This window comes from Dipodomys merriami, unplaced genomic scaffold (genome assembly GCF_024711535.1).
Source record: "Dipodomys merriami isolate MVZ:Mamm:240054 unplaced genomic scaffold, mDipMer1.0.p SCAF_33, whole genome shotgun sequence".
In the NCBI taxonomy this organism is placed as follows: Eukaryota; Metazoa; Chordata; class Mammalia; order Rodentia; family Heteromyidae; genus Dipodomys; species Dipodomys merriami.
Window position 1 is genome coordinate 5,605,837 of NW_027204826.1, and position 27,268 is coordinate 5,633,104.

Below are 27,268 nucleotides of genomic sequence, written 5' to 3' on the forward strand. Positions count from 1 at the left end.
CAGTCTGCCATTCCCACCCCTTCCTCAAGTGCCTCCTGAGTCACTGGCTTGGATTATAAACCCCAAAGAGCAGATATGAGAGCATCTCTGGCCCACGGATGTACCCTAACACCCCCACTATGATAGTTTACAACAGAGTTGGGGGAGGAGGGCTCCCCCTGCGCTGTAGAAATACACTGAAGAAACCGTTCCAGCTCTGACAACACAAAGGAACTTGAATGGCTGTTTGGCTCCAAAGCCACAGCCCTTTGCACCCTGACACGGGAAATCTGGATGCATCATAGATTTCACAAAACAGAAGCTCAGCTCCAGTGCAGCCGCCTGGGGTGTAGCACCTGCTGCAGGCCGGTCTGCTCCCACCCCAGCCTGGCTGCGGTTCAAGCTCTTTTCCATGGTCTGCTGGGGACTCCGGGTGAAAGGGCAGGAGGTCTGCTCAGAGCTTGCTGCACGGGGTCCACCTACTGGGAAAACACAGGTAAATCAAACAAGCCTGTTTGTTCTCCTAGCACAGCAAATAAGAAACAGAACTAATTCTCCTCCAAGACCTCCCCCACCGACCCGAGAGGCATGATTAAAGTAATGGGAAGACAAATATTTTCCTGGAGAAAATGATAAAAAAAAAAAACAAAAAAAACTTGAGACTGGAAAAGCAAACAGTGCCTACCAGCATACAGCTGGTATGGAGATGCCCCAGGAACAGTCAGGGAAGATTCCAGAAGGGAGGAAGTGTGGAACCTTTGAGCTCCTGGTTTGGAGGGCTGCAGGAGGCTGGGCTAAGGCTCCTGCAGAGAGTCATCGTGCAGGGTGAGTGGCTAAGGGGAGTCAGGGGACCCATGCAGGCCCCTGGGAATGTGTGAGGACATTGGAGATGCACAGGGGCACTGGGCTTGGAGTCGATGGGGGCTCAAGGACCTAGCATATGAGGCCCAAGGTGGAGGGGAAGGTGTCCATCTTCCTTGCCATTGAAAGACTGACGGTCTCCAAGATGGAGAGAATTCCAGCAATGTAGCACGAGACAGGCAGAGTGGGAGCTGAAAAACAGATGTTTGGGGGCTGGCATTCTATCACCTGTCCATCCATCCATCCACTCGTCCATCCACTCATCCATTCATCCATCCACTCATCCATCCACTCATCCATCTGTCCATCCATTCATCCATCATCTATCCATTCATACATCTGTCCATCTATCCATTCATCCATCCACCATTCATTCATCCATCCACTCATCCATTCATTCATCCATCAATCCTGTCTATCTGCTCATTCATTCATCCATCTATCCTCTGTCTATCCACTCATCCATCCATTCATCCACCCATTCACTCTTGCATTCATCCACCTATTCTTTATCTATCTACTCATTCATTCACCCATCTCCTCATCAATCCATCTATCCATTTATTCCTTCATTCATCTATCAATCAATCCATCCAGTCATTCATCTATTTATTCAATTAGTCATTCATGTAGTCTTTTCTCATAAATTAATAGGTGAATGGATGAGTCAATAAATAATGGACGAGTATATCCCCCATTCATCATTCATTCATCCATTTTTTATTCATCCATCCATTCCTTCATCCATACATTCATCCATCCAGTCAATCACTCAGTTATCCATTCATTCCTTTCTTCATTCACTCATGTGTCCATCCATCTGTCCATTCACTCCTTTATCCATCTATCCATCCATCCATCCATCCATCCATTCATAACACAGCCATGTCTTGGAGCCTGGATTCAGACCAAATGTCTCAGCTCCAGAGCAAGTGCTCTTTCCTGGGCACCACCCTGCTGCCCACCATTGCTACCAGAAGAAGCCATGTGACTGTTGTGGTTCAAATAGGGGGCTTAGAGCCCAGAGTCAGCTCGCTGCTGGGGTTGCCCAGGACCTCAGAGTGGAAACCCTCATTTCACAGTTAGGCAATTTAAGTCTTTGCAGAGCAGCTATGGTTTGCAAACCTTTGTGCCAGGCTCTCTGCTCAAAGCAAAAGAGAAACAGCATGTTCCTGCCCCCCCCCCCACCAAAGAATGCACCATTGATTTGGGAAAAGCCCAGAATCATCAGGACATGACCATAAAGAGAAGTCAGTACTAGAATGCCAGCCCACACCATGAAAGCAACAGAAGGCACAGGCCTGGCAGGTGATACGTCAGGGCCTGCGTCTGCGGTGGAAATCACTCATTGCCCCAGGAGCATCCTGAGTTGGCAATAGTCCATGTGAAAATGACCCGGCAGTTTTAGGTGACCCCAGAGCTCCAGAGCTCCATAGGGGGCCCCATAGGGCCGCAGCTGTATCAGGAGTGAACGTGATGCTGGGGTCAGAGCCACAGGTATAATGTTCAGGGCACCGCAGGTGATAGGCATAGGGCTCAGGCTTCCTTTGGAAAGATGCCAGGCCTGGGTGCTACATTTCACTGGGGATGCAGACCAAGCACGTCACCCAGAGCTGGGGAAAGATCGGGGAGAATGGTGGCTCTTGAAGTATCTAAATATACAGTACAGGAACCAGGCCTCAACAGGGAATGGAAGGCACGGTGGAGAGTGGGCTCCACGTTCAAATGTCTGTCATGTGTCTGATGACAATACTCCTACATCCACGCACTGGCGCCACTCCTGACCCAGTGTGGTGACCCCAGCACCAGACCCCCGAGCCCCAGTGTCTCCCAGCCCCAGTGTCCCCACACTGAAGATGGCAGCCACCACAGAAAAACTGCAGGGAGGCGGTGAGTTACGGAGGTTGGTGAGGGGGAGGGCTCAGAAAGATCTCATCTGCTTCCTTCTGGAAGACACTAAGGCCCCACACTAAATGTGGATACATCACTTTCAGGGGTGGGGGGGCCACAGTGTTTATGAGCTAATGGCAGAGCCCCAATGAACAACCATGAGGATTCAGAGACCTCCAGATGGAGGTTCTACAGATGAGGCTTGGGGAGCTTGTAGTCAGGAGCTAAGATCTAGAACATGGTAACAAGGTGGACAGACAGCCTGAATTTCAGGCCATGGCAGACAGAAGCTTCCACGAGGAAGACTGGGGTGAGCGAAGAGCCCATGATGAGAACCATCATTCACTACCCTGGCCCAGTCAGAGCTGCCAGCCTTTCCAGGTGAGTAGACAGGCGTCAGTCCTACCATGTGTCTGCCCCCTATTCCGAAGACACGTACACATGCACACAAATGATGCATGCATTCCCACACACATATATACACCAAAAGACATGCATACACACAATACACATGTATGCACAGACACACAGTGACAGGCATGTACATATGTGCACACTCACACACGTGTGCGCACACACACACACAGATGCTACAAAGAGGGATCCGATCACTGGGGACATGAGGGGGACTGAAGGACCTCTCCTCAGACCCCCACCTCCTGTCTGCCCTTCCAGGGCCCTGCTGAGCCTCCTGCACACAAGCACTCATAGCTACACAAATAGCAACTCCTTCTTCTCTGTTTGCTCAGCCAATATTGACGCTGCACAGCCTAACACTGTGCTGGGGCCAGGGTTATTCTCAATATTGTTTGAGCAGCGTTACAACAGCCTGTGGCAACGCAGTAGAGCAGGAAGCTGCTCCCCGCACCCCGCACCCCGCACCCCATCTGTGGGATACTCCTGTAAGGACAGATGGACCAAGTACTCCCGGCTGTGGCCCCCGCTCTCCTTGCTGAGCAAACACACTCAGAGCCAGAGGAGCGAGGGCTCCAGCGAAGTCAACACCCCAAGGAGGCTGGGGTGACCCTGGGAGTAGAGCCAGTGGAAATGAGGGGTCACCCATGGCCTGGGGTTGATCAGGCCAGGCCTTCCTTGTACCTTGAATCCCCTGGGACCTCAATCTACACGAGCAGCCTGGCAGGATGGGGTGTGGGCGGGCTGGCAGTGTTGCAATTTCCTTGAGGAGCTCCATCACTGAACTCAGTGATGAAGATCCTAGAAACACCCCCTTCCCCCAGGGTGAGAGGCTGCTGGGTGGAGGCACAGCCCACTCTCCACACTCCACACTGGCTGGGCCACAGTCTGAATGCTGAGTGTGCCGCTAAGCGAGACCCGGCAGGCCCCCATGACTTCCACCCACTTCTAGGTGGTGAGGATGCATGTCAGGGACTTCCTGAGGGCCACCCAGAGGCAGGACAGGGGGGAAGGGGGAAACACAGCCTTGCCCCCAGCAGCGCAACTCCTGTGTCCCAGAGCTCACAGGCCAGAGTGAGAGCCCAGGAGTGCAGAAACCAGCTGTAGAGCCAGATCGAGGTCCAGAAAGTTCCAACCAAGACCCTCTAGCAGCCACTCCTCCACCCCCCACCGCCCAGCCATGTATAGCAGGCCACTGTGTCCAGACCAGCAGTGACCACTTTCCCTGACCACGGGAAAGCCTGGACAGCCTGGCTGCCCGATCGGATCCTGGCCCATGGCATCTCTAGGTCAACATGAAAAAGAAGTTGCCAGAATCATCAAAGGAGCATTTGAAAAATTAGCTGTAGCCAGCTCTGCTGGCCTGGGAGTGCCAAAACGGTCGTTTGCTAAAATTGGGCATTAACATTTCCTACTAATGGCTCTCTCTAAAGACTCGGGAAGTGAAGGGGATCGGCATTATGTGACAACCTGGACTCTGGGCCTCACAAGCACTTTGGCCTTAAGAACTCGTGGTAGATCCAAGCACTGGTGGCTCACACCTGTCATCTTAGCAACACAGGAGGCCGAGAGCTGAGGGTCACAGTTCCAAGCCAACCTGAGTAGGAAGGACTGTGAGACTCTTATCTCCAATTAACCACCAAAAAGCTGGAAGTGTGGCTGTGGCTCAAAGTGATAGAGTGCTAGCCCTGAGTTCAAGCCCCAGGACCAGCACACGCACATACAAATGTGCTCACACACACACACACACACTTACACATACACTACATGGTAGGCATTTTTTAAAACATGTGGTTCATCCAACCATGAAGCTGTCCATTTTCCCTTGGGAAACCTTCTCTGAGGACCCCCTCCCACTCATGGGAAACAGAGGTGCTGCTGTAGTTTGGGGTTTAAATATCTCCTTAAAGGCCAAACGTAAAGGCCTGCTCCCTAGCATGGGTAGGTGTTGGGGGTTGTGGAGACAAAGAGCCCAGAAGGGGGTGCTTAGGTTACTGGGGTCCTTGAAGGAAAGTTGGGACACCTGCTCCCCCCTCCTCCTGTCTGTGGTGGTCTGGCTTTGCCTCCACACCGAAGCAGGCCGAAGCAGCAGGGCCAAGCCGTCCTGGGCTGAAACTCCATAACTGAGGCAAGCTTTTCTCTTTATAAGCTGGCAACCGCGAGTATGGTTAGAGTGAGGGAGAGATGGCTGGAACCCGTAGGCAGTGAACCGGGGTTGGGGGTCCCCCACTGGCTGAGCAGACCCCTCCTTCTGAGATCTAGGTCTGGACTGTGAGTGTTACACCCACACCCTGAGAGGCCACATCCAGATGGAGGCAAGCTTTTCAACCTCAAAAGAGGCGAAACAGAGAATGCAATGCGAGACCCGTGGGAGCACGTGTGGGCGGCAGGCATGAACCAGGCAGATGAGGTCCCTGCCTTCCACGAGTATACAGTCCAGAGACCGATATATCACACCGCTGTGCATCCATTCATCACAGACAGAGAAGAGCTACAGGAAAGCACTGCGGATCATGCATGGGTTTCGCCAACGGTACAGGAATCTGACTTCTGTGATGGACTCAAGTGAAGGCCTCCAGCCTAGGGAGGGAATGGTGGCGCCCATGGCCCTCAGGGGCCTGCCCTGAGCCCGCAGGCCCTAAATTGGTGCTGGTGCTCAGCCATTCCATCTGTGCTCCAAGCCAGAGATGTGAGGGGTACAAAGAGCCAAATCCTAACAGAAAAAAGAAGACATAAATCAATCAATTCCTTTTCCATCTCTCCCTACCAGCAACCTCGTAGCTGCCAGGGACGGTGTGATGTATGGTCCTGTAGGGCGGTGGGGGGATGGAGATGGATCATGGACTCCAGGAAGGAGCAGCAATCTCTGCCCAGGAAAGGTATGAGCACAAAGCACAGGGAATTCAGGTCAGGGTGGTGTGTCAGGAGCTAGGGCTGGACCTGAAGGCTGGGGGATGGGGGATATGGGGTCCAGACCAGGTGGGGGGAGGTGGATTTGGGTGGGGACAGCTCTGTGGGAGGCTGACTAGGCCAGGGAGCTAAGCCCAACCTCACCTGACCCTGCTGGGGCATCTCATCTTTCAAAGCCTCTGCTGTAAAGTGAGCCTTGCTCTGAGACCCCATGAAATATTGACAAGGCCAGGCCGGGGTAAGGGAAGGCTGCACCTCTCCACAGCCCCCGCTCTGGGGCTCATGGATGCCATGAGCTGTAAGGAGAGCCTGGGTCAGGCTCAGAAACCCAGCCCTGCCGGAGGTCTCAGAGTCCACAGCTGCCCACTGCCAGGTAGGGGACCCAGGCCAGGCCTGGCCTTCGGGTGACCCTGGCACCTTGGGCTGGGGAACTGCAGACAGAGGGGAAGGCCGACAGCCCACCAAGGCCTCTGTGTGCACATGATTTCTGGCAGAGACCGTGAGGTGGAGGCCCAGGCCATTTGCAACCCCTCCTGTCGACTTGGGCCCAAGTAGGGACAGGGGTTAGACTTAACCTGACCTTGGTCTGACCTTGATGGGAAAAACATCAACCTGAGCCACACACCAACACTCCAGGAAAGAAGCAGGTGGGTCCTGCACTCCAGCCCCCCTCAGCCTAGAGGGATGCTCCCCCATGTTCTCCCAGAATCCGGGGCTGACTCTCCTCCCGCAATCACTTGTCTGCATGTATGGGGCCACAGAGAGGTGCCCAGAGCTCCTTGCTTAGGATGAGGGCCACCACAGCCTGGCACCACCCACATCAGCACCCTCCAGATGCCAGCAAGACAGGGGCCCGAGACAGACCTCTGGTGCCCTCTGCTGTTTGGCATTCCTGTGCCACGGGCAGACCATGGTCCTGTGGCTGAGGGAGAAGCCTCGGAGCCCACCCATGCCAGGGGTGCCCCGTTCCTAGTGCCCTCACCTCCCTCTCCCAAACGATCTGGAGACGCCAAGAAGGGCAGGGCCCTAGAAGCTCAGCGTCCTGATCAGAACACACTGGAGGAATGCATGGCGGCACCAACCCCCGAGGGACTTGGCGCCCATCATAGGTGCCTGCTGCTCTGCTCCCCAGGGTGAGGAAGCAGCCCCCCAAGGGACAGACGTCAGGAGTCTGAAGGCACTGAGTAGATCACTAAACTGCCCCCCACAACACAAAGGGCCCCATCCCTCCCAGACCCCACCCAGAAGCCGGAACCTGCCAGAGACCCTCCAGAGACTGTCTCAGGACAGGGCATTGTGGGGTACTGGGGTCTCCATGCCAACACTGACAGACCCCAATACACACATCAGCACTGTGCAGAGGAAAAAAAGTCCTAACTCTGGCGGGGCACCGATGGCTCATGCCTGTCATCCTAGCCACTCAGGAGGCTGAGATCTGAGGATCATGGTTCAAAGCCAGGCCAGGCAGGAAAATTATCTCCAATAAACCACTCAGAAAACCAGAAGTGGAGCTGTGGCTCAAGTGGTAGAGCACGAGCCTTGAGCTGAAAAGCTGAGGGACAGCGCCCAGGTCCAGAGGTCAAGCCCCACAACCAACCAAAAAAAAAAAAGTCCTGCCTTTGAAATCAGTCTCCATGCTATTTCCTGGCCTGGGAATCTGGACTGGCTGGATCCAGCCTGGGTAGAGAGAAGCCAGGACCCCAGGTGTCCCCGTGGTAAGCCATGAGCTCTCGCTGCCCACCATGAGCCTGAGTGAGTGAGCAAGCAAGGGAGCGAGACGCCCCGTCTTCCCAGTAATGGTGATTTTATTGCCTTTTACACACAATTAAAACTCACTAATTCAGACCTATCAGAGAGGGCAGTCAGGGGCAACAAAGTCCACATTAAAAAATAATTTCAAAATAATGTCCTTTTATTACTTTAAAATATATGAGTCCATTATTGGCCTTAATAAAGTGTTGCACCATGGGCCCGTGGGGAGCTCCCGTTCATAAACAAGCAGCAGGAACAACTCAAGGCTACTTCATCTGTGAATAGAGTGGAAAGGGCCGTTTCCGAACACAGACACCAAGCGTCCTCTGGCTGAGCCCCTGCCTGCCACACTTTCATGCCCGCCCCGTGTCCAGTCAGTAGCTCCCACCCCTGGGGGCTCCTGGGCACCTCCAACGCTGCGCTGACCCCATCTCCACACAGTGATCTGTGCACAGAGGACATGTCAGTGAGTTAACTCCAGACATGATTTCATGTTCTTTCCTCTTTACAAGCCTATTGTAAGGTGGTCGTCATGGGCGTGGAGGTTCTCTGAGAGCCCAGACTTAGAAGCTGGGGCCCAAGCAGACCTGCCTTTCATCTCTGTGTGGGTGTGCACACTGGAACCAGGGCTTGAACTCAGCACCTGGGTGCTGTTCCTTAGTTTTTCACTCAAAACTGGTGCTCCACCACTTGAGCCATGCCTCCACTTCTGGCTTTTGGGTGGCTCATTGAATATAAGAGTCCAGGAATTTCCTGTCTGGGCTGGCTTCAAGCCTCAACCCTCAGATCGCAGCTTCCTGAGTAGTTTAGGATGACGGGGGTGAGCCACAGGTACCAGCTCTGGGCTCACATCTTACAAGCCACATGAACATGAGCATGCCACTTACCTTCTCTGAGGGACAGTGGAGACAGGGTGAGCCCTTTCCGGGGGTGCCGACAGAGTACATTGGGTGATCCACCTAAAGTCCCTGAAATACCAATGAACCAGTCAGCCAGAGTTAGCAAGCATAGAGCTGGGGATGGGAGGGGCGTGGGGAGGAGTCCTGTTTTCAAATAGTCCCTGTCCCTAAAAGAAGGGGCAAGAGAATGCATGAGACCCCACTTCTCATCCTGGACACCAGAGGGAGGCAGACTTTGGTGGCACACATACAGCCCGTGTAGAGTCTGGTGCTCTGGGACTGGAATCCATCCCCTGGCTGCTGTGGGGCCTTCTGCCGGCTGGGGCTAGAAGCCTTGTTTCTCCTTCATGGGGTGAGGAAGGCAAGGCTCACTCCAACAACCGACCACCGCCAAGAGTCCTTTAAGGATGAAATGAGCTAATGTATAACAAAGGGCTTTGTTGGCTGTGCAAATGTTAGCTTGTTCTTTCAATAAACAGTTATTAGGCTCGGACTCTGGGCCAAGCCCTGACTTAGACATGAGAGCCTCTCAGGCATAACTCCTCAGTTCACTGAATTCACCTTTTTTTCTTCCTTTTTGATGCTAGTCCTGGGGCTTGAACTCAGGGCTGGAGTGCTATCTCTGAGCTTTTGTGTTTGCTCTACCACTTGAGCCACAGTTTCACTTCAGTTTTTTGGTGATTAGAGGTAAGAGATTCATGGACTTTTCTGCCTGGGCTAGCATCAAACCATGATCCTCCAATCTCAGCCTCCTGAGCAGCTAGGATGACAAGGCTTGAGCCACCAGCATCTGGCTTCCTTTATTTAAGGTGAAATTTACACAATGTAAACAAACCATTTTAAAGTGAACAGCTCAGTGTGCAACTGACACCTCCATCAAGTTCCAAAACATGCTCATCACTCCAAAACAAAAGACTGCTGCTAACCATCACCTTCTTTTGAGAGAAGCTCTCTCCAGCTCTCCATGGATCTTACTGGGCTTGTTAGCATCCTAATAACCCCTCTGGTTACCTATGACACTGGGCCAACCCCTGGAGCCAAGTTCCAGCCCCGGCTCTGAGCCTGCACCTGCCGGTTTTAATCACACCGGGCAGATGAGCAGGCAACAGCCAGGCATCTCAGCAAATTACTTCTCACAATGGGGGCATCGTGTTAGCCTCTGTGGCTTTCTTCCCAGAATTCACTCCCTGCTTGCCTACGCCCTGTCTCCCCAGAAGCCTGTGTGCCTAGCGAATGTCCCCTTTGTCCAGCTAGGGACAGTCAGGTGCAGGCGGGGTGGGGGAAGGAGACAGAGTTTAGGCAAATATTAGATTTGGCCACACTCGCCATCCATATCAGGAACCCAATTGGCGTTATTGATTGACAGACTCGGGGACCAACTGTTTAGAAAGCTGAGCCCCCTCGGATTGGGCTAGGTGTTTGGGCAAACAGGCCTAATGCTGGGCAAACAGGCCTGTTGGAAGAAGTGGCCAGGCTGTTAGCAGAGCAAACCAAGCACTGAGCAAACAGCTTAGAAGAATGTGGCCCCCTCCACATAACCTCAGCCGAGGTATGGATCCCCACGGATGCAGGCGAGGGTCCGGGTGGGGAACAGAGACGCAGACCCCGCTAGAATGTAAATGTTATTTTTAAGCTGCTGCTGTCAGGGCTCTAATGGGCATCTGTTTGGAATTTGTCTTCTTGCAAATCTTTAAATCCAGGTCAGGACCAGGCTCAGAATTTAATAACATCTTTTCAGAGAGATGGGGGCTGGGGACTGATTTCATTCTTCATAAATCCAACTGGGACCTTCAGTTTGGGGTTGTTGGTTGGTTTTTTTTCCCCCTTTTCTTTTCTTTTCTTTTCTTTTCGTAGAGGCAGCTGCTTTGCATGGGTAGTTTGTGGGTGCAAATCTCATGCCAGGAAGCGAGAACCTGAGTTCTGTACTGGAGAGAACAAAATCCAGAGGTCACTTGTCTGAGCCCTGAGCTATTCATGGACAAAAGCTGGCAGAGTAGAAAGAATCCCAGAATCAGAGCCAAGAGACCCAGGGGCTTTGCTCAGCCAGAAGCTCTGCCTGACCTTCCTCGGGCCTCCTCTCCTGGAGCCTCCCCTCCTTGGGCCTCATCTCCTTGTCAGGAAGTTCCAGATGCAGTCTGTGCTGAGCACACTCAGGCTTAGCTCATGAGAGGTGGGAATGCTGTCCATGGCCAGCACATACTGCCCAGGCTTAAGATCTGGACTCTGCTAGGAGCCTCTGACTTCACCATATTGGTTCTGGTCAGCTGCAAAGAACATGGGGTTTAGGGATTAACTTTTTGGTATTTGGAATTTCCACGACTCATTCATTTCCCAGGACCCTAGTAGTAGCTGTGGGTGCCAGAGGCAGGGCGGCAGGGCCGGGCTGATCTCTACCGGCTCCACAACTTGAGAAGAAAACCCTTGCTCATAGAGCCCTACGGATGATCAGCAGTTGTTTCCAATTCAGCAGAAATGTCAGTTTCAAGTCTGATTCTGACTGAAGAGAGATTGGAGTAGCAGAGAGAGTCAAGTGTGGAGTACAATACTTGAACCTTTATTATTAAAAACAACAACAACAACAACAAAATGGAGCCAGGCACGGGTGGCCCACGCCTGTAATCCTATCTACACAAGAGGCTGAGATCTGAGTATTTCCATTCAAAACCAGCCCTGGAACCGTGAGACTCCTATTTCCAATTAACCACCAAAAAGCCAGAAGTAGAGCTATGGCCCAGGTGGTAGAGTCCTAGCCATAAGCACAATAGTTTAGTTACTGTACCCAGTTCCCACATTCAAGCCTCAGGGCTAACACAAAACAAAACAAAAACAGCCGGTTTCTAAGCAGTAGGTTAACAAGGTGTTATCTAACAAGGCCTTAGGGGTCTGCTCTCCTGGTTAGGACAAGATTGTTGTGTAATTAGCTTATCAACTCTGCATATGTAAATGACTGCTTTTAAAGTCCTTGAAATCAGTTCCAGCTCTTAACTAATTTAGCTGTTTCCCCCTGGATACCTCTCGTTCTCTTAGGCCTGGACAGTTCCTTCCCTAATTAAGCATTTATAGAAGCCCATCTTCCATACAGGACTGTACCCCAGGGGCTGAAGTACAAATAAGAGCCAATCAGACTGAAGTATGAAGGAGAGTCAATCAAACCGAAGTATGAAGAACAAATCAAATTCAAGTATGAAGAGCCAATCAAACTGAAGTATGAATAGGAGCCAATCAAACTGAAATGTGAAGTAGAGCCTATCAAATTGAAGTATGAAGTAGAGCCAATCATATTAAAGTAGGAAGAAAAGCCAATCAAATTGAAGCGTGAAGAAGAGTCAGTCAAGTTGAAGAATGAACACCAGCCAATCCCGGTCCTCTACCAGCATATTCCAATCAGGAGTCAACAAGCTTTTCCTGCCAGGGAGTAAATACTTCTGGCATCATGCCATTTCTGTTGCAATAACCCAACTCTGACCTTGTAAGCACAAGAGCAGCCAGACACAAAAGATAGAACACAAGTGTAGTGTGTGTCAATAAAACCTTATTTACATAAACCACCTGGCCTTAGTTGGCTGTCAAGAATGGACTGTAGGAGGTGATTCTGCGCAGTAGCAGGTGCTGGAAGGAAAGAGGAAGTCCTGTGTTCTTATTTCTCTTCTCTAGAGAGGAGAAATGATCAGTCAGTGAATGTCTCACTCAGTAAAATGTGTGGAGCTGAAAACCTCCAGAGGCCACCTTGGGCATGGAGCCTGGTCACCATCTGGATATTATCCAGTGCCCTGTGCTGTTGCGTCACCCACACAGTCCCACCCCAGGCCTCCTCTCTAGTGTCTGCTCTGCAGCTCCTGACACCCATTCCTCCCTGGGCCACACCAAGGGTACAATGATTTCAGAGGCCCCAGGAAGCTAGAAGATAACCAGAGTGTGCTAAGTCCAAATTATAGCTCTTCTTATGTGAAATACAGTCCACACCTGCAAACATCACTCTCTACCCCTCACCTCACTGCCTTCTGACCACTACAAGGGTACCGCCATCCCTTCCCAGTCCCCCGAGAGCTCCCCATTCCCATGGCCTCCTCCTGACAGTGCTTAGCCCCAAGCAGGAGTCCAGGGAGGGTGGGGTTGGCCACAGACAGAGGAATAACTACCAATATACAGCCGTGTTCTTACAACAAACTGAAGAAGAAAAGAAGGAAGGGCAGGCAGTGTGGATTCTTCATTCCTAGTCCTCAGGAATCTTTTTTTTTTTTTAAGAATTTATGTATTATGCATTTCTGGTGATCCTGAGGTTTGAACTCAGGAGCTCCAATGTGCTAGGCAGGTGGCTCTACCCAATGAGCCACAACTCTAGTCTTTTTCTTGTTTTAGTTAGTTTTCTTTTTTTCTTTTTTGGTCCAGTCGTGGAGCCTGAACTCTGGGCCTGGGCGCTGTCCCTCAGCTCTTCAGCTCAAGGCTAGCACTCTACCACTTGAGCCACAGCACCACTTCTGGCTTTTTTCTTTTGCTTATGTGGTGCTGAGGAATAGAACCCAGGGCCTCAGGCATGCAAGGCAAGTGCTCTACCACTGAGCCACCTTCCCAGCCCTTTTAGTTATTTTTCTAATAGGGTCTCATGCTTATGCCCAGGCCAGTCCAGACCTCAATCCTCCTATTGATGTAGCTGGGATTATAGGTGCATGCCAATACACCCAGCATTTTATTGAGATGGAGATGTTCCCAGCATTTTTTTGCTCAGGCTGACTTTGAAAATGACCCAATCTCCACCTCCTGACCAGCAGAGAATTACAGGTGTGCGCCACTGTACATCACCCCCTAGGAATCTTTCAAATAGTCACACACACACACACACACACACACACACACACACACACACACACACACACACACACACACACACATCTCCCCCGGCCAACCCCCCCAGCTCCCAGCACTCATGGAGTCTGTCTTCAAAGAGCAGTTTTAGGAGAAGCAAAACCTTTACTCAGGTGGGGAGAAAACTGCGAGAATCAGGAAATCAGCAACTTGTTGATTCCGAGAGGACAGAGAAGCCCAGGGCCTTGGAAAAGCAATGGGGGAGAGAAGCAGGAGAGAGAAACATGGAGGAAGCCTGGAGCCGAGGGCCAAGCCCCATGGGCACTGGGAGCAACTAGCAGCAAAGCCAGGAGGGTGTAAGCTTGCACCAAGCCACAAAGTTACACCCCAAGTCCCACGCTGAGGACAGTGATTATGGCATGAGCAGTGCGGTGTGATAGAGGACAGGAGTCCCGTGGGAACAGCGCCTCACAGAACGGGGCAAGGGACAGGGGAAGAGGGAGGCAAGGACAAGTCAGGGTCATCCTCAGTCCCCAAGCCACAGAGACGGCTAATGTGCAGCTGTCCTTAACCAACAGAGGGAACGAAATTCACCTCTGCTGTCCAGGCGCCAATGGCTGGCACCTGTCATCCTAACTACTCAGGAGGCTGAGATCTGAGGATTACAGTTCTGGGCAGGAAAGTCCATGAGACTCTTATCTCCAATGAACCACCAAAAAACCAGAAGTGGAGCTGTGACTCAAGTGGAAAAGTGCCAGCCTTGAAAAAAAAAAAAAAAAAGCTAAGGGACAGAGCCTAGGCCCTGAGTTCAAGACCCAGAACTGGCACACGCACACACACACAAATCACTGCTTTGGACTGGGAAGGCAGCAGACACTATCCTACAATGTCAAGTTCAATCACCTCCTGGATGAACACTGTTCATGAGAATCCCCAGGCTGCGTGTGTGCTCTCTGACTTTTACAAACTCCATCTTCTATTTTAAGGCTCTGCAGAGTGTTGTGCGGGGCCAAGCACTTAGTGGGAATCAAAGGAATAGCTAAGTGCGATCTAGAAATCGCAAGAACATATAATGGCCAGAAACAGCAAGGTGGAGGAGCATCGAGGAGAGATGGGTACCCATCGTCACACAGCAAGGAAACACCACCAGAAAAGCAAGGTAGAGAGCATCCTGTCATTCAAGGTAGCCAAGCAGAAACTGGACAAGTATTCTAGAGGCCCGGTGGCAGGAGAGTGGAACCAATGGCTCCCATAGCCCCAAACGTCTCTCAGACGCTCTGCTTCAAAACTGCGGCCAATCTGATCTCCTGCTGCGTTGGCTTGTCCCGTTCAGAAATAGCCAGACTGACTTAAAAAAGAACTCTCTGAGCTGCCTTCTATTTCCTCCAGAGCCTTTAAATGTCAAGTTCCAGACCACTGCCTCGCGGGTGGTTAGACACCAAACGCGTGGAGCTGGGTTTAGCATCACGTCTGGCGTGGCCGGAGGAGGGGTCTGACTTCGTGCATTTCTAATGCGCGTCTATTTTTACAGCCACGAGACTCAGCGCCTCTCCCCGCCGCTCAATCAACATCACACGGGACGTGACACGGGGCCATCTGTCCTCACAGACGTGGGTTTTTTTTTTTTTTTTTTGAGGGAGAGGAGGGAGGAGTGGCAGAGGAGGAGGGAGATATGTGCTTCTGTTCTAAGTCTGGGACTTGATGTAGGAGAGGATGGCTGCCAGTTTGATTGGTGGCAGAGGCCTCTGGCCAGTCCCCACGGTCAGTACTGCCCCCTGAGGTCAACCCAGCTCCCAGTCACTCCCACACTGGCCTGGATCATGCCAGCTCTGAGTCACACACCCTTTCACCATGCTTGACTTTTGCAAAGTCCATGAGAGGGGACATGAGGGAGCAGGGTACATGTGCCACCCAGGGAATGGGGAGAGCAGGCCTTTCTGGGCCCCTACAACCAGGGTCTGTGGGACCCAGCCTACTAAACTTTGGATTTTGTTGAGGCCCCCTTTGGGTAGCTGATTTTGTTGTTTGTTCTTCTTGTTTTTGGTGGATGGGAGGGTTGTTTGGTTGGTGGTTTGGTTGGCTGATTGGGTTGGTGTGTGGGTTGGTCAATGGAATGAATGGTTAATGGGTAGATGGGTGGATTTTTTGTTTGTTTTGTTGGTTGTGGGGCTTTGCTCTCTGTAAATTTTACAAAGTGACACGTGCTGGCTACGGAGATTAGGTGCACTGGCTAATGTATGATATTGTAAAATACAGTCTTGTAGCATGAGAGTTACATAAAAGCCATCACTGCTAGACCAATAAACAGTATGTTAAACACTGTCCTTTTGTCGGGGAGGAGGAAAAATGATGCAGAGTGATCAGCATACATTGAATGCATAGAAGGACACGTCATATTGAAATCTCCTTGTACAACTAATTGATGCTAATTCAAAATGAGGGGAATCTCCTGTTGTGTTGGAGGCAAGGCTCAGCACGAGCACCGAGTTCAAGCCCACACGTCCCCCAAATATCCCCAACAGAAAACAACACCCTCTGTAATGTTGTAGAAATCCTTTGGTTTCTGTCCACAGGCGCAGGGGACATAGTGCCCACCAGTCAGTCTGTCCTGACTCAAGGATGCAAAGACAGCCAATTATCCACTCAAGGCTAATGTAGTTCTGGATTTAAGATAAAAGGAAATGCTTTGAGGAACCAAACTTGCCAATCAAATGAAAACCAGGTTTATGATTTCACAGATTTGGGAGATCAAAGTTATTTACACATTCCATTGATTTCCTTTTGGTGAACCAAAGACTAAGAATACTATGAAATAACAGTAATTCTAGTCAATTATTAAATTACTTTAAAAAAAAAAAAAACAAACCTTGAAGCCCTGGTTTTTAAGAGAGCATAATCTGCCTTTAAAATATATGTTAATGTTAGATTTTTTTAAGCTAGAAATAAAGTTTGAGATTAGACTGTTGAGTTCACAACTTTGTTTTTTCATTTTGTATTTGCTTTTGTAAGATAGGGTCTCCCTGTGTAGCCCATGCTGGCCTTGAACTTTCAAATCTTCCTACCTTACCAGGATTACAAGCAAGAATCACCACACTCAGCCTGAAGAAAACACTCGAGAGAGAGAGAGAGAGCACCAAAGCTTCTTTCCACACCCCCATTTCCAACCCCTTCCCTTTGCTCCTTACTGTGGAAAGGAATGAAATTACTTTGAGATTTCTGAAAGCAAGAAGTCAGGCAGCAAGGAGAGACAGAGGGTTTTTCTATCTCTGATGATCAGTGGGAAGCCACGGGAGTATGCTGGACTGCATCCTAGATGACCTTCTGTTATTAGTTACTGCTGACCAAGGAAAGAGGCCATGGGTCACCCAGCCTCTGGTGCCTCATCCTGCAGGCCTCCACTTCCTCCTCCGTGGGCTCCCAAGTTTCATCGATGCTGCTGTACAGCTGCTTTCTTCCACCCGTCTGCATGATCTTGACACGGAGCAGGCGGGCCTCTGCAGCATTCAGTGTCCTTTTCAATTTGTCATGTGTCTTCTCTTCATTATCACTGCCAGAACTGCTCTTATGGTCCTCCTCCTCCTCCTCCTCTTTCTTCCGCCTCTTCTTTCTTCCTCCTCCTCTTTCTTCCTTCTCTTCCTCCTCCTCATCCTCCTTCCTCCCTCTCTTCTTCCTTCTCTTCCTTTGGTTTTTCTGGATGCATCTCCACGAGTGTCTGTGGTTTCTTCACTGACTCTCCTCCAGCCTCATCATTTATCAGACACTGCTCAGAGTTAGCAGTCTCCTTCCCAGCTTCTGCAGCACAATAGAAATACTTGGGGGGCTTGGGGGGAAGGGGAAGAGTGACAGCATTTGCTTCCCCATCCTTCTGTCCAGTCAGATCCCAGGTGTGCGTGAGGCTGTGGATCTGCATGTCCCCTTCATACGTGGAGCAGGCCACAGCCCACTCCCGCCCCTTGATGACCTCCCTGTGCCTCGAGTACTCCACGTAGCATTCCATCTGGACTTCGACTCAGCTGGAGGAGCCTCCAGGGGCTCTTGGCTGCCATACTTTCCCAGGATGCTTTCTTTCTGCTGTTCTTTGGAGTCTTCTTTTTTTTCAACTTTGAAGGATTTATACAACCGTTCTAGTGTTGTAGGATCTGCCTGCAGATGGGCGTCTGAGCCCTTGTCAGAGGCCTCCCGGGAAGCAGCTGTGTGTGAGCCATCGCAGTGGTATCTCCTGCGTCTCCAACGACGTGATCTCCCGCTTTACTCTCTTCATCTGGATGCTTCCCCACAGTGGCATGAGGATTTTCCCTCGTTGCTCTAGTTTTTGGATCATAGTAGGCAGAATTTGGATCTAAATTTCTCAAATATTTTGCAATATCTTCTCAAATCCTCAGATTCCAGAATGTAATTCGTCTCTTAGAGTCAAAATTCTGCCCAGTCATATCGATACTGTCTGCATGTTTACCTTCCTCCTCATCTTTGCTGTTGGGTGATCTTTTTCCATCTGAGAATTTGGTTCCCCATCTCCCCATTGGTGTTTGGGAAAATTCACTTGTCCCACTAATTTTCTTGAGGCTAATTCTTCTCATAGTTTCTGGGCTCTGGGCATTCATTTTGTCATATGCTTCCTCAATTTTCATGTGTCCCTCTGGATTGCAGCCATTCCAGTGATCTTTCTTCCCGTCGTAGTCAAACATCAGCGGAGGCAGGACATGAGCATCTTGGGTTATGTTAATACTGGGAAACTTGACACCAACTTGCCTGGGTCTCTCAAAGCAGTCATAGTTCTGGCAGATGCTTTTGCAGTACTTGGTGTCTACGGAATTGTCTTTGACACCCTTCTTGTGCCCTTTTTCAGATGAACTGAACTGCTCTTGCTTCTCTGGTTATGGCCTCTGATGCTTTAAGGTGGGTCTTTGCAATGGATCAATGTACCACGGAATCCAAGAAATATACTGAGGGACTTGCCAGTTGATCTCCTTGATCTCTTTCATCCACTTCTGCAGGAGCATTGCCCAGTTTTTTGCTGTTCTTCTAGCTCTTTCTTTTCCCTCCACTCCTCTCAGGTCATCTTTGGTTCTTCCAAACTCAATTCTTTGGACTCCAACAGGGTTATAGCATTAACTGTATCCACTGCTGCAGATGACAAGGTGGTCTGGTTTTCTATCATGCAACTCTAGTCCCCCCACCCCAACTACCCCCCAGAGCCACTCAACAGCAGACAAGTGAGCCAAGCCACTGATATGTACATCTGGGTTCCCTGCCTTCTCCCAGCAGCCACTGTGAGAGCTTGATGGGTGGGTTTTGATTGGTTGATTGGGTTGGTAGTTTGGCTGGCTGATTAGAGTTGACGTGTAGGTATGTGGGTTTTAATTGGCTGATTGGGTTGGTGAGTGGGTATCAATTGGTTGATTGGGTTGATGGCTAGGTGTTGCTTGGTGGATTAGGTTAGTGGGTGGGTATAACCTGGACAGCTCCATGGACAGTTTGTCACGATGCAATGGCCCTATGCTCCTGCTCCATGTCTCTTTCCTTAGCACACTCGGACTAGAGCAGCACCCCACCCTCCCAGCAACACTGAGAGCTTCAATCCTACAGAGCTCCTTCCTCTCTTTCTTCTTCCCTCCTTTCTTTCTTCCTCTGGTCCTCCCTTCTTCCTTTCTTGCTCTTTCCTTCCATCCTTCCTCCTTTCTTCTTTCCTTCTGGTTTTGTTTTTCTAGTGGTATGGGGCTTGACCTCAGGACCCAATACCTGCTAAGCTAGCACTCTATTCTTTAAACCACACCAGCTCTCTTTTCCTTTATTTGCTTTTCAAGTTGGATCTCAATGTTTGGCCTGGGCCAGCATCGAACTTCAATCCTCCTATTTCAACTTCCCATAGAGTTGTGATCTATATGGGTGACTTTTGCCACCATGCCTGGCTTACTTATCAAGATAGAGGGAGAATCTTCATAACTTTTTTCCCAGCTAGCTTTGAACCTCAATCCTCCCCCATCTCTGCCTCCCAAAAAGCTCAGATTACAGGCATGAAGCACCAAACCCAGCCACACAAGGCTGTTTCTTCTCCTATACTTGTGACATCCAGTCATTGGTCTGAATGGGTGCAGAGTCACCAAAGGCCCCCAATTTGCAAATGGTCCCCCCACTTCCCATCCAAGGGGCCAGGTCTGAGCTTACATTTCCTGCAGGAAGGCCTTTTTGACCTGACAAAAGCTTCCCTAGCCAGCAAGAGGCCCCGCAGGCAGAGGGAGGAACACGCGATGTGCCTTTTTCCTCCATTTCCTTTTGTTTCCCATTTTCTGCCTTTGGAATTCTCCCCTCGCCCCCACTCCCCGCCTTCTCCTTTCACAGCCCACGTTGCTAAACTGCCGTCGCCGGCAGCTCCAGTGATTTAGCCCTAAGTGTTACATCTCCGTAAGTAACAGACTTAGGAGGGCCTGGCAAGGCACACGAAAATTACACTTCCATTTCGGTTCCCATGTTTTTAAGCTGTTATTTTAGCATCTCCGACTCGTTCACAGTTGACACCTACTGACGGAAAATGCAGTGAAACTTGGCCAAGAACAGCCTTCGCTCTCCTCCCAGGCCTGGAGATGCCGGCCGGCCCCAGCACAGGCCCAGCTCTACAAGCAGCCTGGGATGGGGAGCAGGGGGAAACGATACACATGAATGACCTTAGCACTGAACCTGCATCCTCTCCACAGGGCCCATGGGAGGCTTGCTTGCAGGACTGTGCCACTGGGAGGCCCATTCATGATGCAAGGACCCTGGCCACACTTGACCACAAGGGGACACGCGTTGTTTTTAGGTCTTCCTGGGTTCTGCTGGAGCGGTCTTTGATCCGATGGCCCAGCATGGCTTTATCTTCCATCTTGCCTGACCACCAGAAGAGCCCAGCACGCCTAGCCAGGGCCTGGACAGAGGAAGGATTTAGATAATGTTTGCAATTTCTGAGTGCTCCTGCCTCTCCTGGAACGAAAACCACCAAAGGACAGAGTATCCATCTTAGAACACTGGCTGCTGAACATAGGTGAAGGCTGGGACAGGACAGGGGATAAAAGAAGCCCAGTAGGAACTGGAGCTGGTGCTCCCGCCTGTAATCCCAGCTAGTCAGGAGGCTGAGATGTGAGGACTGAGGTTGAAAGCCAGCCAGAACAACATTGTGAGACTGTTATCTTTAATAACCAACCACCACCAAAAAAAAAAGCTGTAAGTGGGGCTATGGCACAAGTTGTAGAGTGCTAGCTTTAAGAAAGAAAAAAATAAAACAGCTAAAGAACAGCGTCTAGGACCTAAGTTCAAGCCCCACTACTTGCAGAAAACAAATAAAGCTGATTTGGACAGGACTGGTAGGAGGTGAGAGATGTTGGCCCTTCCCCAGCCACCCATGCCAACCAACCTGGTGGCCTTCATTCTGCAACTGCCCTTCTGGCTGCCTCCAAATACCATCCTTGCTTGGTGATCTGGGAATAATTGAGCATCCATCATTGAAGGCTTCACCCCTCTCTCTCACCCCTGTGATCCCTACCCCAGCTGTGAACGGAGTTCTTCCTCTGTACCCCATAGCCACACCATCCTACCCAAGGCCCCCAGCTGGGGGTTGCAGGGCGTCTGGGGGCCGCGCCTGCCTGGGAAGCAGGGCCCTTGTCAGAATATTAACACCCGGGATGCATTTGTGCAACGCTGTGATTGCGACCAGGGTTCCAAAAACGATTATGCAGCATCCATATTTATGAGACAAGCCCAGACAAAGACGGCCACGTTTTTTAAAAGATGCAATTATCTCTAAAAAGTTCGGCTTTATTTTCATGCTAATGAATACAATATTTTTAAGCAAACTTAATTGGTTTGCCTGGGCTCCCGTAAAAGCTCTCAGCTCATTAAAGCACACGGAGGTCCCCCTTCAAAGGGGGCCCAGGAGGGAGGCAGGGGGCGCGGAGGGGCGGGGCCCTGGAGCAACGAGAGCTTTCCAGTGTGGGTGTGTTGCTCTGGCTGAGGATAGCCAGGCCTTCGGGAGTCTGAGCCCTGGGAATCAGGGGAAACTGAGGCAAGAGGAAGCAAGACCCCAGCCAGGCTCTCAGCTCCCCAGTGGATGCTAGTAATCTCACCCAGAAATGGGACCAGGTCATCTACCTGCACACGGTGCCCTGGAGGTGGGCACCACTGCATTTAGCTCAGCTCAGCAGTCTCCCCACCCACTGACTCCTGCAGCAGCCTCCCTGCCATGGGCCTCCTACAGCAATCCTCCCTCCGACAGGCCTCTTGCAGGGCCATGTGGGGACCATGTGCCTATAAATTGTGCAGGGAAGATGAGTTAGTCCCAAGGACCACCTCCTTTCATCATGTCCTTAGGGCTGAAACCAGGCTCCTGGTCCTGACCAATAAGCTGGCCAGGCCACTGAGGGAACACAGGAGGACATTCCAGCCCCGAGGGAAGAGCAAGACCCAGAGCTGCCACCCAACAGCCTTGTGCCTCAGCTTCCCTACCTGCAAATAAGGAACAAGGAGCACTGACCTTGAGTCTCTATCTGGGATAGGCAGCTGATTCTATTTGCCCAGATAATCATGGTGAGAAGCAGTGGCCTGGGGCCACAAGCACCCACTGTGACTTCCTGGTTCCTCAGAGAGGAAGTGCACTGCTTCCTGTTTCACCGCAGAATAAATGGAAGTCTAGAGAAGTAATAGGTGTAAGGATACCCAGCATGCCCTGGGGCTAGCACCTCAACCTCCTGACACCCCCCACAATATGATTCTCATCTTTGCCAAATTACCACAGGCCACTTTTGAAGGATCTTGGAACAATAAGATCAAGATTTGAACCTGGGCACAGTGGTACACACCTATAATCCCAGGTGCTCAGATGGCAGAGATCAGGAGGATCACAGTTCAAGGCCAACCCAGAAAAAGGCTAGTGAAACCCTCATCTCAACAAAGAAGTTGGGCATGGCACTGCATGCCTGTCATCCCAGCTATGTAAGAGGTATATGTAGGAGGATCACAGTCCAAGCCCTTGGCAAAAAGTATGAGACCATAACTGAAAAATAACTAAAGGAATAAGGGCTAAGGATGTAGCTCAAATGGTAGAGATTCCATCTAACAAGCACAAGGCCCTGAGTTCAAACCCCAGTCCTGAAGAAGAAAAAAAAAAAGGAGAGCATTCCCTAGAAGTCTTCAAGCAGGGAGCTTAGAAACACAGAGGCTACAGAATGAGCTAGAAAGCAGCCGGGAGGCTAGGGCCTGGTTGCAGAGATATAATTCCAAGTTCAGCCAAAGGGTCAGTGCTTGGCTTTCGAAGCGGAGCCTCAGAGAAGGGGCGTTTCGGGTGAGCCACTGGGCTTCTCGTGTACTCAGGATGACCCGACAGCTTTGGGAACTGAACTCCTGACCAGGGCACCAACAGCAGAGACCCAAACAAAACTCCAAGCCAAACCCCTTGCCCGCCTTAATTGGTTTGGATTTATCAAAGTAATTTTTAAAGGGGGGGGAATTTTATATGAAGATAATTATTCTCAGCCGAACTAATTTTATTAAACAATGCTGCTTCGTGACAAACAAATCTGTTATTAATTTGTAACCAAGCAGCTATTTCATTCAATTTGTAGAGCTGGTAATGAGCCCGTAGCTACCGAGCCCAGGGGCGCCCTCTGAGGAAGGCAGTCCAGCGGGTGGGCAGGCCCAGGCTCAGGCTGGACACTGGACACCTGCCTTCCCTTCTCCCTCTGAGCTGTCCCTACCCAGCACTGCCTATGTGCCTCAGTTTCCAACTTGTATTTCAACCCATCAGCGGTTCTCCTCTGCTACTAGAAACCTAATTTTGTTCTGCAGAAAATTGCCCAGAGTAAGATTCGTGATTGGTTTAAGCTAGTCATGAGATTCTGCTCTTTTTTTGTCTGATTGGTCTAGAGGAAAACATGTGACTCTGTGCTGGCCAATGAAATGTAAGGGAAAGATTGCCCAGGGCTTTCTGGTAGGATCTTCCTCTGGGATGGGGGAAAGGGAAGGTGCTTTCCTCTCCTAGGCGCTGCTTGTGGCATTATTATTGTTATTTGAGATGCGATTTTTCTCCATAGCCCAGGCTGGCCTAGAACTTGAAATCCTCCTGCCTCAACCTACTGAGTGCTGTGGTGGTTAAGAAGAAAAAAAAAAGCAGGATACCTGCTATGCTGGGTCCCAATGGTTCATGAGATCTGAGGTTCAAAGCCAGCCTGGGAAGACAAATCTGAGAGACTCCTGACTCCAGCCAGTGGCTTAAATTGAAGTACAAATGGTCATCTAATACCACCTCCTCTGGAAGCAGAGGCAGGAGGGTCTTGGGTTCAAGGCCAGCCAGGGAAAAGATACACAATAAAACAAACTCATTTTTGTAAAAGCTAGCTGTGGCTCGATTGTTAGAGCTGTGGCTCAATTGTTAGAGCTCTTGTTTAACTAGCTTTAGTCCCTAGGTTCAATCCTCACTACTGAAGAAAAAAATTTTTTTTCTAATAATTGGATGACTGGGAGAGTTAGCCCCTGGGGCGATACAGGAAATCCAGTGTTTTATTAACTGTTTTCCATGCTGTCAATCACAAATGAATCCTTCCAGGATCAGCTTGTCTGGGTTAGAGTTTCCTCCTGTGGCAGGATTTTAGCCTCACAGGACCCGCTTGGAGTCTCTGTTCCACTAAACATTCCTAAGCAAACCCAACAAAAGCTGTTACTTCTCTGGGCCTCAGTTACCAGTACTACTCCAGCAGAGTGATGATACTCTTTTTCCCAGTGGCCACAAGGCCCCATTAGGAAACAGCAAGGTGCTTGTCCACTTGCATGCTGGGAACTGGGGAGGGGGAGGTGCTTGTCCATTTGCATGCTGGGAACTGGGGAGGGGCAGGTGCTTGTCCACTTGCATGCTGGGAACTGGGGAGGGGCAGATACTTGCCTATTTGCATGCTGGGAACTGAGGAGGGGCAGGTGCTTGTCCACTTGCATGCTGGGAATGGGTGGGGGGGCAGATGCCAAGAGAGCTTCACATTTTCCCCTTTCTTCCCACACATGGTGTCACAAAAAGCTTAACTCTGCAGCTAAATCCCCAGCCTAGAAACATCTCCCTATTGTCAGCATATGGGCAGGACACCCCAGCACCCACTGTCAGCATGGGGGGCACCCCAGTGCCCAGTGTCAGTAAGGGAGCCCCCCTAGGGCCCACTGTCAGCACCCCGGGAGGTGACACCCCAGCCCCACTGTCAGCACCCCGGGAGGTGGCACCCAGCCCTGCTTAGCAGCAGCCCACGCCTCACTTCCTGCGAGCAGTGATCTCATTGCCTCCACAGCAAGTTTTAATTTGCTGGGAATGCAAGGTGGTGGAGTTCTAATAATGGCAAGCTGCAAATAATACCGAAGAGAGTTCCCATCACAATAACTTTCCAATTAAAACGGACGAATGGAGGAGAAACGCGGAGGCCTCGTCCTGACAACACAGCAGCCAATCCTCGGGGAGGGCAGTGGGGAGCAGCTGCGGCCCAGAGAAGGAGGTGAATAGGGGAGGAGGTGCACAGGAGAACAGGGGAAACTCATCAGCTGCAGGCACCTCTGTGGGGTCATGACCCTTGAAGGTACCTGTGGGTTTAGAGGGGAAACAGGGTTCCCTGGTCCCCTGCCCCATCCATTACAGGCCCAGACTTTCTGCCATTTGAGAAAAGTCAGTCCAGGGGGATCCCGAAGCCTTTGGTGCCATGGATTCCTTATTAAATGTAAATGGCACCTCTGGGCTCCCAGCTGGCCAGGGAGCTCTATCCCCAGGGCTGTATGAGGCCCTGGTAGGACATCAGGAGACTCACAGCCACGTGTGAGCCGAATGGGTGTGTCTGAGCTCCCCTACAACTCTCAGAATAACTCCTCTTCATCCCCCCGGTGTGTGGTACCAGCTGTCTCAAGAACCTTCTCCAGAGAACCTGACTTTTAGATCAAGCAACACAAAGCCTGGCAGAGTAGGGACCATAGCTCATTCAGACTGGTACTCTGGGGCAGCAAGCACCATACAGCGTTCCTCCCAGCCTCCGGCTGCCAGGCCCCACTTGTCCAAAGAAGCTGGCCAGCTTTCTGCCATTCTATGAGGTGCCAGGGACCCCCCCCCCCACCCACCTCTCCTTTGCTTAGCTGGCTACGCATCTGCCGGCTTCACACAAAAAACCTTGGCTATGACATCATTTCTTTTCCATAGGAAACGTCACCTGTGCTCAGTGACTCAGTTTCCCTCTGTGACACATACATCCCTTGCAAAGTGCAAGGTAAGGGTTAGATTACCACTGTGTGATCTCAGCTTTAGAGCCTAAATGATCAAGGAAGAGGTGCTTGCTGGGCCACAGAGGAAAGTGTCTGGGAGCTCTAAGGACCACGATTTTACTAGCAATTGCCCCCACAATCCCTGCAATGCCTTCCAGCAGGCTCCTCAAGCCTGGAAAGGCACTAGCTTCTGGCAAAACCCTTGGGGTAGTTAGCCAGCCCCAAGGTGTGGTCATGGTCACCATACCCTGCCCCCTGCAGTCTTCTGGAGCCCACAGAACCCTAGGCCTGCAGTGCCCTGTTCCCCTTCTTCCCCACAGTGTCCACAGACTCAAGTACACATGCTCACACCCACCAGCACCTGAAGAAGAGCACTGTAGGACAGGCTCTATTTTGGAGATGGGCTTTTCCTCTCCTTTTCTGTAGGCTCCCAAGGTCTGTGGGCATAAGGGAAATCTGAAGGAGGCTGAGCAGGCCAAAGCGAGTAGATGGAACCGCCAGGGTCTGGACAGCACCAAGGGTCTCGGCGTATGGCTCAGCTGCCTCAAAAGCTGGCCACCACTGCACAATGAGGTCATTATGTAAGTGACACTCTGCTGGGGGCTCATGCCTGTCACCTTAGCTACTCAGGAATCTGAGATCTGAAGATCATGGTTTGAAGGCAGCCTGGGCTTTGAAAACTCTGTTAGAATCTTGTCTCCAATGTACCAGCAAAAAGCTTCAAGTAGAATTGTGCCTCAAGTGATAGAGTGCTAGCCTTGAGCAAAAACCTTCAGGGCAGTGTTCAGGCCCTGAGTTCAAACCCCAGGACAAGCACAAATAATACACCCCACCCTACACACACCATATACACACATATACACACCATAACCACATAGACTCATCCATCATTTCTCTCTCTCTCTCTCTCTCTCTCTCTCTCTCTCTCTCTCTCACACACACACACACACACACACACACACACAGACACACACACACACACACACACACACACAAAGAAATCAGACACTTGTAAAAGTGCAGAAATCACAAATCCACAGGGACAGAAAACGTGATCACCAGGTGCCAGGAAAGGGGGGCAGGGAGAGCTGGGGTGAGATCACAGGCTGGATTCCGCTGCTATGAGAAAGTATTCACACTACAGAGAGATGGCTGTTACGCAGAATTTGAACACTCCGAACACTACCGGATTGTGCGTTAATGATGGTTGATTGTAGGCCCTGTGAGTTCCAGCTCAATTTCCTAAAAGCAAGAAGTGACAGAGAAATAGCAGGCGCCATCAACAGGGATGGAACAGAGAGGCCGAGATGAGACAGAGCAGGCAGGAAAAACTGCAGCTCATTACAGGAAATGTATTTATGCTGTTCGGTCAGCGGGTTGCCAACTAAATTTAATATGGATCTATATACAAAGAAAATGCCTCATTCTACAGAATGAATATTTAATCACACAGGGACCCAGCAATTTCACAGAAGTAATTAAAAGCAGTCTTTTGTTTATTGCTCAAAAAATGA

General features: G+C 50.7%; 1 long non-coding RNA gene and 1 pseudogene across 1 annotated transcript; both read right to left on the reverse strand.

Moving 5' to 3' along the window:
• Nucleotides 1–7,970: 7,970 nt before the first annotated feature.
• On the reverse strand, nucleotides 7,971–9,045 carry LOC138841820 (uncharacterized). Its single transcript, XR_011376510.1, has 3 exons — nucleotides 8,957–9,045; nucleotides 8,694–8,774; nucleotides 7,971–8,081 (listed from the first exon to the last, which is right to left on the reverse strand). It is a non-coding gene; the product is annotated as an uncharacterized lncRNA (long non-coding RNA).
• Nucleotides 9,046–16,839: 7,794 nt separating this feature from the next.
• LOC138842143 (pre-mRNA-splicing factor SLU7 pseudogene) lies at nucleotides 16,840–18,666 on the reverse strand (annotated as a pseudogene).
• Between the last annotated feature and the right edge of the window lie 8,602 nt (nucleotides 18,667–27,268).